At 40.3% G+C, this 11,558-nt stretch overlaps 1 long non-coding RNA gene across 1 annotated transcript; it reads left to right on the forward strand.

Annotated features, from left to right (window-relative positions):
- Positions 1-275: 275 nt before the first annotated feature.
- Positions 276-9,500, forward strand: LOC105354554. Its single transcript, XR_909151.3, has 5 exons — positions 276-530; positions 3,221-3,303; positions 3,583-3,681; positions 8,449-8,528; positions 9,066-9,500. It is a non-coding gene; the product is annotated as an uncharacterized LOC105354554 (long non-coding RNA).
- The last annotated feature ends 2,058 nt before the right edge of the window (positions 9,501-11,558 follow it).

The raw sequence follows: 11,558 nt of genomic DNA on the forward strand, positions 1-11,558 counted from the left end.
TGGTTGTTGATTGTTGGAGAGGAGTAATTGTGATGAATGGCTCAAGCATGGCGTGGGGGCGGATTGATAGTTCTGTGCACGGATCAGTAGCTTTAATAGCGGATTAAAATAATGAGGTGCAGGTGTGTGGGCAGCTGATTATCACGGCGACCGCTGGGCCGCGGGGGTGGCAGATTCCAGACATAAATACAAATCAGTTATTGAGAAGCTGAAAACAAGGCTCACAGATGCTCCTGATAGGAGATTAGGCTGCAAGTGCAAGCACATCACAACAAAGATTAGCTGTGCCGCACAGGCCTGGATGGAAAGATGCAGCAATAATCTGGGATTGACTAATCCCTCTGCTGCAGCAGTCCCACACCGGGGGACAGAGGAACGACGGGTGCTGGTCTTCGTCATGGCTGGTTGGTGCTGAACGGCCTTTTTCTTTGCAGGGTGGTGCACTCCGGGGGAGTCATGTGCACTACTATCATGGTTCTCTCCACTCTGGCTTTTGTTCTGCGCCAGCATTTCCTCAACCGGGGCAAAACGTAAGATCACAATCCTTCTGTGCACAAACCTCATCGAGGTGTTTGCTGCTTCTTTTATAGTTAAGTAAAAAAGCTCTTTGCTTTTACAACTTTGCACACTTTGAACAACCCAAAGGGGATTCTTTCTTTGTTAAATAAATAATCATCATAATCTGCACTTGGATTGAAAGCGTGTTAAAGCTCCATTCTGATGAAAACTGTGTTTTAAACCATTTTCTTGTTGCATTTTTCTGATGATGGAGTATAAAGAAAATCAAAATCCCATTTGGATTTCTTTATTCAATTTGTTTTGAATCAGGAGCAGACAAAAAAAAAAAAAAAAGCATTTTATTTGTGACGTAAAAAGGCCACAAACTGAGCTTTCAGCAACGGGGAGGGGAAGAGGGGGCGGAGCTGTTCCCCACCAACAGTCCCGCCCACAACTCAGAGGTGACTTTCTAATGGACTCCTGCTGCTCTGTAGACACAATGTCCTAGAAAACTACACACGCTTTTGGATTTGGGCTAAAAACGGCATAATCCTAATTAAAAGACCACTGGGAACAATTTGACAGCGAAAGATGATCGATGTGGCTTTTTAATAACTCTAAATTAATGTTAAGATTCAGATGATGATGATACATGATACATACTTTTGACCTTTACTTAAAAGAAAAGATGGGACAAGAGAAAAGAGAAGTAAAAGTAAAATCATGGCAAAAGAAATGGAAATCGCTCATGATCGTGGTGGGATTACTACCTACTACCTAATGGATCTACTGTTGAGATAAATATTTATATCATTCATTTATTTTTCTTTGAAAAAATATTTCTTATCTGTATGTCAATTTTATTATTATTTCTGCAGATTTTCTATATACTTTTTTACAAAAAAAAACAACCCAAAACTATTTATTCTGTCAATTTAAGGCGACATAATTAAAGGTATCCAGTTTTAACCAGGTCATCTCCACAATACAAATAACTGTATCTTTTCTCATTAGAGAATTTAAAATCATCTGTTTGTGTCTGAACCGGTCAGTACATGTTTTGCAGACTGGTTCTCAAGTAGAAATGGTTTCCTCCTCATGAGGCTTTTTTTTTAATGTGGTGCTTCTGATGTGGTCATGCTCAGGTTATGATGCTCTTCACAGTGTGTAATGAGGGGTGGTGCCTCAGTTGGAGGTCCTTGTCAAAGTCGGAGCAAAGCAGAGATCATCTCACGACTCGTCTTTCAGAAGCCCGTTCTGCCGTCTTCAGGCAGTAAACCGCTGCAGGCAGGCGGTGACCCCAGATATTTAACTCATTACACCGTATCTACAGACTGACTGCCCCATTATGGAGTGAGAAAAACAATTCTGTTTGGAGGCTTAATGTGATCTAAGAGGACCGATTGCCTAGAAAGAACCCCCAAAATCTTGGAACAGTTTGGGATTTCCTGTTAGATGGTTCTGACCATCAAACATGCTTTCCAGGAGCTGCAACACTTAGACTAATTGCAAATGTTAAGGATTTAGGACATTGGATTAGGAGCTGTTGTGGGAAAAAGACATTAGACAGACAGACAGACAGACACACAGACATGGCTTTATTGTTACTATCCACTTGGACAAATCAATTGAAGCCATCACCATTTACAGTGCAAAGACAGATACAAACAAAATATAATGTTTAAAATATTAATATGTGCTATAGGTACAACGTGTACAACGGAAGTGTGCAAATATGCAAAATAAGAAATGTACAAATATAAAAATGTCCGTAAATGTGGGCAGAGTGATTTATATAGATATAAAGAAGGATAAAAAACAACTGAAAAACGACACAACAGTTTGTAAAATAAATAAAAATGTAGCACATCGCAAGTTTTCCCCCTAATGTGCTGCCCTATTTCAGGCCTTTAGGATCTAGAGCAGGAGTGCCCAAATTCAGGCCTCGAGGGCCGGCCTCCTACTGGTTTTCCAGAAATCCTGTCTCATTTGCTGCTGATTACCTGGATCAGGTGTGTTTAGCCAATAAGAATCTTCAATGGGAGGTTGGTTGAAAAACATGTTGGACGTCGGTCCTTGAGGTCTGGATTTGGGCACCCCTGATCTAAAGAAACCGGTATTTTAATAAACCATCCCATTGTGAGAAAAGACAAGCCCAACACACTCTATGCTCGCCTTCCCATCTTTGCTGCCCAGTTTTGAATGTTTATCTGCCTGATAATCAGTGATACAGACATTTTTCCTCTACGTAGACGAAATGCATTGTTTCTGTTGATTTTTCATTTCTATTTCAGTTGCCATTTAGGATCCCTCCCCATGTCACAAACTGATCCATTAACTGTTATTGAAAACTTGTCCGAGTGGCTCCTCCCCCTGGTGTTCCAAACAGGAAGTGCCCTGGGCTCCAAGAAGCCAAAATCCCGCAGACTTCTATCTTTTTTAACATGTTCTTACTAATCCTCATTTTTTCATGATATTTTTAAGTTACAAATCAGATGCCTCAAAAAAAGCAGGTGGAGCCTGCCGGCCCCTACGTCCAACATTAAAAACGTTTGATTGACAGATTTCAGTGAGAGTGGTTGCCATAGAAACGTTCAGTCAGACCTACTCTCGCTAAAAAATGTTCAGAGAATTAAAGCTCTTGTTGAACTCTCTGCCCTTTTATTCCTTACTGAGATCTAACTTTGGTTTCTGTCTTCTCTCTTTTTCCACTTTTACTCAGTTTTCCAGAAGACTCGGAGGAGAAGGAGAAACCATCCGGCGAAGACACCAAATCCTGACAGCTCAGGCGCACGCCGTCACCAGGTAACTCTGAAAAGCAGAAACTTGCTTCTACTGTCCGTAGAAACCCACTGAGGCCGCTGATAACTTTAGATACAAAGGAGTTTGTTTCTGGACTGCAGGGCTAACCAGAGTTCCTTTGAGACATGTCACCCCCACATGGGATGGTTTTGAATCCGTCACTTCCTGTGAATGTTTTATGGACCTACCACCTACAGGTGGACTCTCTGCAGGAAGGTATCAGATTCTGGAGCTGAGCAGACATCACTCGCTGATCCGACTCCCTGATGTCTGTTTTTTAAGGGGACGTCATGGCTGGACGAGAGGACAGGCAGGTTGCATATGCGCGTTTGCCTGAGCACTGAAGAGATGTGCGAGTCTGGAGCATAGAAAAGACACAAAGTAAGAGATATTCACACATGCCAGGAAATACGAAATGTTATCTCTTAAAACAGAAAAAGGTTTTTTGTTCTTTGCTTTCAATCAGTAACTCGTTTAGACAGCCGTGATCCATCATGTTTACCGGTAATCAATTTAATCAATGCGACAATTTCCTGTAACGAAACGCAAGGAAAGGAAATACAAATTTCCTGTGGGTCAATTTGTTTTTAAACAAGTTTTTTAGTTGCTGTTTTTCTTTTACCTTCAGAAGTATTTGACAAACAGGAGCCTTTATCACAAAAAAGTGGATCTTCTAATTTTCACAAAACCTAGACTGTTTTGCTGGTCACTTGATCGTGTTAGCTGTCAAACAAGCTCCCAGTTTCATGACACAAAAGACTCAACAGAGACAGAAACAAAAGCTTAAGAAAGTTTATGTTTAGCTTTAGTCTCGTTTTATCTTGTACGATGGTCGTAAATGTGAAATGAGGCAAAAGACACATTTTAATGTAGAAGGAGGAGCGACTCCCTGACCTCCACCTTGAAGAAACTTTAAATACGTTTAAATACGTTTTTCGAACAGCCTTGTCTCACAAACGTTTTGTTTGGTTGCCCTACTTATGTTACAGAAAAACTTTGTTCTCTGAAATAATTGCTGTTTGTTTGGATGCATATTGCTTTCAACAAAAGGAAAGAAAGCATGATCTAACTTGTCCGTGCTACAGACCTTTGGTGCTCTGGTTATTTTGGTTTGTGGTGATACAGAAAATGAGTTACAGTTGGAGTTTTTCAGTAAATAGGATCCACCTGTTCTGAACTTTGCCTTCATGTTGATGCGTGTGACGCTGCAGACGCAGGCAGGGACCGTCAATAAAGTACACGAAAACACAAAAACAATAGAAGTTTATTAGGAACTCATCAGAAATGATCTCAAAAGCATCACAAGTACTAACTATTGTTAAAAGAAACTCCACGGAAATCCCCAATATCATTACTCTTTCTTTTAGATTTTTGGCAGACATGTAATCCCATAAGAAACAAAACAAATTATATTTAAAAATCACAACAAAATATCTAAAAATTAATTATATTAAAAAATTAGAAAAAAATAAGTTTTTTTTAAATTTTATTTCATTTCATTAATTTGGGGTCAAAACTGTACCATGGGTCATTTTCAGTTGATCTTTTTCTAATGTTATATACGATGTTACATTCTGGTGTAATGTTAAAGAGCACAGAGCTGAAAAAATGGCTTCTAAAAGTATAGCAAAAAAAAGAGAAAAGAATTAAATGTACCTACATACTTTAAAACAATGCAGATTGTTCTGAGTTTTTTAATAGAGACCTATGTTTTCAGATTTCAGTTGGTGATGAACTTTAGTATTTTATACAAAAACAGAAGAAGATATCTTTAAATACAAAACTAAACCCAATAAAACTGTTACTCTGCTTTTCTCTGACAGTCACCTTTCATGCTGCGACTTTCGTCGACGGCATTTGTTTCCGTTTCCCCAAGTGACTGCTTTGGATTCCAACATACACCTGCTGAATGCTTGAAAATGCAAACCAATTAATGTGTAAATTTGCTTCACTGATTACCTCATAATAGGATGTAACATCCCAGAGAAAATGAAGCATCATTAAGGCAAGCTGTGCCTGTAATGACGATGAAAAACTAAAAGGGCAAATCAGCCCCTCGGGAAAGTCCTGTCTCCTTCATTGTTTGTCTCTCAAACAGATTATTTAGTTCAATTAATAACCAATATTGTGTTTTTTTAAATTAAAAACAGATATAAAAATCTCTATTGACATCATATTAAAAATACATTAATTTTGTAAGGCAGTTTTGGGTCCTCCTCTTCTAAACAGTGAATGGAATCAAAAGATGACAGAATTGGTAAAAACCATTACTTCTACAAACGTTGTATAAAATTTGTCTAAAAGGTTTAACATATGTAAAACTGAAAACTTAATATTGCATGAAAAGATTGCTTCAATTTGCAAGTAAAAACACATCAGATCAGTGAGACCGGCCCAATTTTTAGGACCTGAAAGTACAGACTTTCATCCAACAGGAGCTGGTCTCGTGCTTTTTTTGTAGTACCTAAAGGTCATTTCCTTAAATACAAGAACATAAAATTTATGATAATGTTAAATGTTTTTTACCAATCTATTCAAAAAGGAAACTTGTGTTTTCTTTTATACAGAATCCTTGCACGTGTGTTGAAAGATCTAAAACTTTTATTCTTGAATTTTGAATAGAAAAGTTCAGTGTTTTTTAAATGTTTCCTGAACCTTTAAATTGTTTGTCCGTCTGGATCAGAAGGTATCCAATTATGGAGAAGATAGCTGACTTGACTGGTGTCCGGTTTACAGTTCTTGACTCCCTTCACACAAAAGAACAAGCTGGTTGTTCAAAGACCGCCGCATCCCTGCGTAAAATCAGGGTAGGGAAAGATGCGTCATCAACAGGGATGAAACTCATTCAGGAATTTGGAGAATCATCAGAAGGAATGGACTGAGGATGGAGTCAGTGCATGAAGGGCCCCCGCATGGAGAAAGATACTAGAAATGTGACATTGTTCCTGTCAATCTACTCCTGACTATAGACAACGAAAAAGAGTTTTACCTGGACTAAGGATCAAAGAATTAGTGGTCCAAAATTCTGTCATTTGGAAATCAAATCCCAAGTGTGAAGGAAGAGCAGAGAGACAGAATCCGTGTTACTTGTAAACAGTGGCGGTTCTACACTAACTTACTTGTCGGGGGATGAACTTCTATACTACCTTTGGAACACTTCTGGAATCTTTGAAGCTCCGCCTTTCGCTCCGTGTGGGTGCCGCCCATTTCCTGACATCAACCTAAAGTCTGTCTCAGCAGCGTGTCTGCGTTTCGCCCACAAAAACAAACAACATCTGAATTTTTGATGGATGTGCCGATTGGGCATGGAAAATGAAAGCATTTAGCCGATCACTCCTAGCTCCACTGGGAAAGTGGGTGTTAGCCTGGGGGCGGTGCTGGCCACGCAGACTCATCCTGGAAGGGGCGGTTCCTCACTTTGTGACATCACAATGTGAGAAATCCACTCGTTTTCATGAATTGGAGCAGGTTTTTACTCAGAAAGGCGTGAGTGGATCAAAAAAAAAGCTTTGGGATTGTTTATTGTTGGGAATGATCATTAAAATACACATAAAAGCTCAAAGGTTCATTTCACATGATTTTGTTTCTTAAAAAACGTCTTTACCTCTATTTCAATGATGGCTTTGACTAACCCCAAATGAAGAGCATTCTTTCAATCTGGAAATCTGCTGGAAATTGTTTCAGTGACAGCAATATTTCTGGTCCTGTGTTTTGGAACAATTTCTGCATAACACTCCTCAGTGACATCACACCACTCAACGCCGTGTTATCTCTGTTGCTGATGCATTTTTTCCACCTTTTACTCAATTTAAAAAAAAATATTCTTGGATGCAACACTCCATGCAAAACCAGGTTGTTTTACCGATTACCTTTTATGGCTTTCCCCCCCTTTTGAAAGGGTGTTTGTGAATGTTTTCTGGACGTCTGTCATGTCCAACTGTCTTTTTCACCAATTATCAACGTAAAGCAATATCACCTCTAAACCGCAGATTTAGATTTGATCCTTCACTGATTTTGTATGTTTGTCTGCTTTTAAGGAAACTGACAATCTGTTGACCTACCGGTAGGTTCATTTTTACAGTGACAGAAAGACAATCAATACAAATGTATTTGCATTTCATTAAGAGAAATAAGTATTTGATACCCTAGTTAGAATTCTGGTTCACACAGACCTGTTAGATAATAAGATAAAATAGGAAAAAGATACTTTATTGATCCCAGTTCGGGAAATGTGGTTGTTGCAGCGACCGTGTCCAAGCTCCATGACAAACAATGAGTGACAAGACTCACCTAAACCACGTCCCCCGTAAAAAAGACACCTGTCCACACAATCAATCCATCGGTCAGACTCCAAACTCTGCAACAAGGGAGAGACTAATGACAAAGGTGGATAAAGGTGGAAAGATTTCATGTAATCCATGGACACCAGTGAAGATCACAAATCATTGAAGAAAAAAGGTTCAGCGCACTGTCTCGTGGGTCTAGATGACACAACTCCCGATGTTAAAGTGCCTAGGATAGCACAAGGGCTACGACCCGCGCTAATATTTGAGCTTACCCTCTAAATATGCTGTCACAGGTCAGGTCCTAAGAGGTTACCGGAGAAAATTATAGACCTGCACAAGACTGGAATGGACTACAAAACTATCAGCAAGAAGCTGACAACTGTTGGTGCAATTGTGCCAAAATACAAGAACATGAGCATCAATCCACCCATGGGTCTGGGGCTCCAAATCACTCATCTGGTGAGGTTTTTATGACCATGAGAACAGTGAGAGATCAGCCTAAAACAACACGGCAGGAGGTAGTTGATGCTCTCCAAGCAGCTGGAACCACAGTCACCAAGAACACCATTGGGAATACTTTACACCGTAATGGTTTCACATCTTGCAGAGCTCTTAAAGTAGCCCTCCTAGGGAGAAGGTGCTTCGGTCAGATGAGACCAAAATGGAGCCCTTTAGCCTCAACTCAACTCGCCATGTTTGGAGGAAGAAAAATGCTGCCTATGACCCCAAGAACACCATCCCCAATGTCAAGCACGGCGGTAGAACCCTTATGGTTTGGGGTGTTTTTCTGCACAGGGCTGATTCCCCATGTGGAAGCCATGTACTGTCAAATCCTGATTGAGAACCTCTTTCCCCCCACCAGGAGGCTTCAAATGGGTGGTGATGGATCTTCCAACAGGATCATGACCCAAAAGCACACAGGAGAAGAAGAAGCAGATCAAGGTGCAGTCAGTCTCTGGACCTCAAACCTATAGAAGACCTATGGGGAGAGCTGAAGCTCAGAGTTGCTAAGCAACAGCCACCAAATCTGAATGATTTAGAAGTCATTTGTAAAGAAGAGAGATGTGCAGAAACCCGCTCATCAACTACAAAAACTGTCTGACCTCTGTGCTGCTAATGAGGGTTTTAACACAAAGTACTAATTGGGTTCAGATACTTGTTTCCCTCAATAAATTGAAAATAAAAGTAAGTGCATTTTTTGAATCTCTTTGTGATTTTCTACCTCACTGTTTGAAAAAAAAACTACCATTTGGTTGACAGACAGATTATTTTATTTTTTTTAACTGTAAGAGTTTATTTTTGTCAACGTTTTGATGAAATGGCCAGAACGTTTTGTATTTTTTGTCTTTTCAATTTAATCTTTTTACAGTTTTTACAGACTTGCTGTAATCAGATTACTTCTTTTTCTATCGAAATAACTTGTTATGGTATTAAATTATTGCATATGTTAATATATAAGTTATGTTTCTCTGTTGCCAGAATGCTTCTCTACAAAAACTATCCTCCCTCTAAAAGTGGGAAAAGCCCGGAGAGTCTTCAACCTCGATCCAGCCACAGCAGTCTTCTGTGAAACACGACTGCTTTTCCATCAGACCACCGCCTCAGTAAAGATATGCTTTTTTTATTTTATGCTTTGCTTTGCTCCAGGAACAAACAGGAAACAGTCTGAAGGAGGCTGCCTGCCACAGGCGCCAACACCGTTGCAGGGAAACAGTTTTGTTTGGAGTTTAGTCTTCATCTGCAACCCCTCCTGTGATGACTGTCCCATAAGCGTCTCATGACATTTAGAGGAGGAGAACTATCTTGCTCCTGTGCATCATTACTCAACTGTCCCAGAAGCAGAGCTACAACACTTCATTTCTCATTATTACGCTGACTGAGCGGAAATAAAAAAAGGAGTTTTTTGTGTTGCTAGTGACAGCCTCCTGCGTCTTTATTTGAAGGGAAATCCACACCCACGCTGGCGGCACAAACAAAGCGAGCTGCCTATCTGATGTTTTTTTTCTTGTATCGTGTTTTTTATTCGGCACATGGTTCGTCAGGCACGTCCACAGAGGACAGCAAAAATGCAGTTCCAAAGCAATTAACTCATTCTCGTTTTTTTTCTGTGAGCTGCAGCCCTTTTCATTGTCTTATTTCCTGCATAATTAAACAAATAGCCGCCTCATCGTCGGTATGAAGCTTTTATTGCATTAAGGCTTTCCTGTTTTGTCGTCCCAGGGAACCATTTTGCAGACGTGAAGATCCACAGAGAGCAACAGGTCAAAATTGTTTTCATAAAGGGACCAAAACCACTCCTGTGCCAGGAATATTTCTGACTTTTTGCAGCGTCTGTATTAAAATGACAATTAGAGTGTATATATGTGTAGGCCGCAGTGAGAATCATGCATCAAATCCTTCCAGTCATGATGCTCTCTCGGTCTACCTGCAGAAGCAGAGAACTAATGATTCCAATACGTCCCCCAGACTATCGCTTCTGCCAAGCGTGCACTCCATCTGCCTTTGTAATCAGGGCAGAAGAGGGCACAAATATCTGCAGAAAGCGGCAGCAGCACTCACGCTGTTGTCTCCTGCCCCGATGAGCCTGTCTGACTCAAATTATTAGGTGAAAGCGAAGCTTTTGTGCGCCCGGCGAAGCATGGCAGCTCGGGTAATGACACTCTGGCAGACCATGGGAGTTAATCTAATGATGGTGCTGAGGGGGGGAGAGGAGGCAGGACTCCTAATGGCCACAGAGAGAAGCAGGGAGAAGGGCACTGATGGTGACTCTAATGCACACAGCTTTTTTCTCTCTGGGTGCCGCTGCCTTGATCGTGTCTCTGAAAGTCCTTGAGATCAAATCTGTAAGTGGGTGAAGAAGCTGGAGTGCAGTCAGGAGAAGCTGATAAATGCGACGCCGTCCGCCGCCGGCGAAAGAGGGTGTTCTGTTTGATGTTTTGCATGAAGTATCCGTGTTTCCAGTTTTCTGTCAGCCTCTTAGGTCTCTTGGTCACTGTGGAAACAGAGACCTTTGGTTTCTATTTATTCATTACATCCAGAAATACTCCTGAGTGTGGTTTGATCTCAAATTTAATGAACAGGCTATTATATTGAACTGTTTTCAGTGAGGCTGCAGTGACAGATATCTGACCTGCCAAAATAAAATCTAGTCCTGATTATATTTTATATTCCGGATCACTGGCAATGCAATAAAACCGAGGAACGGCAAAGAAGGAAATTAACCTTAAAGGGATTTAAAGATAAAAATCTTTATTGTACCATCATAGATGTGGGCAGCAGAGCACAGCAGCTGTTTCCACCTCGTTTTCAATCTAATCAAATGGTTTAAGACACATATATCAAACTCAAGGCCCGCCATGTCATTTTATGTGGCCCGCAAGCGCATAAAGGTTTTTAATTTCGTAATATAAAAAATAAAAATTGGTGTGTATTTATTCATATCGAGGGGGAATCTGACTTGAAATATCGGATTGGGCAACTATACATTAGGACATCAACACTGTCCATATAACCTAACCTGTCAAAATCAAATTTAAAAGGATTTAGAGTAACAAGCAAACATATGTTTTCTATGCAACTGTAATTGTCAATTTAAAAAGATATAATAAATAAATGAATGAGTGATTTAACATTAAGGAGCATTTACATTCATTTTTCGTTACATTTAATTACATGTAGAAGATATCTGGCCCTTTGAGGACAGCCACTATGCTGATGTGGCCCTCAGTGAAAATGAGTTTGACACCCCTGGTTTAAGACATCTAATCAACGCAGCCTTAACATGAAAGACCCACTTCTATGAAAATCAAGTTTTCAGTGTCAACATGAAGGAGGGATCCTCCCCCAGGACGGACAGGGGATTACCAGAACTCATAGAGAAGAATGAACTTATCTAACTCTACAACTACATATTTAAAGTCCAGCAGACGAGCTTCATCCAAACGGAGTTGGGGGGACGGCCGGGGGCGTGAG

The sequence above is a fragment of the Oryzias latipes genome, chromosome 1 (assembly GCF_002234675.1).
Source record: "Oryzias latipes chromosome 1, ASM223467v1".
Classification (NCBI taxonomy): Eukaryota; Metazoa; Chordata; class Actinopteri; order Beloniformes; family Adrianichthyidae; genus Oryzias; species Oryzias latipes.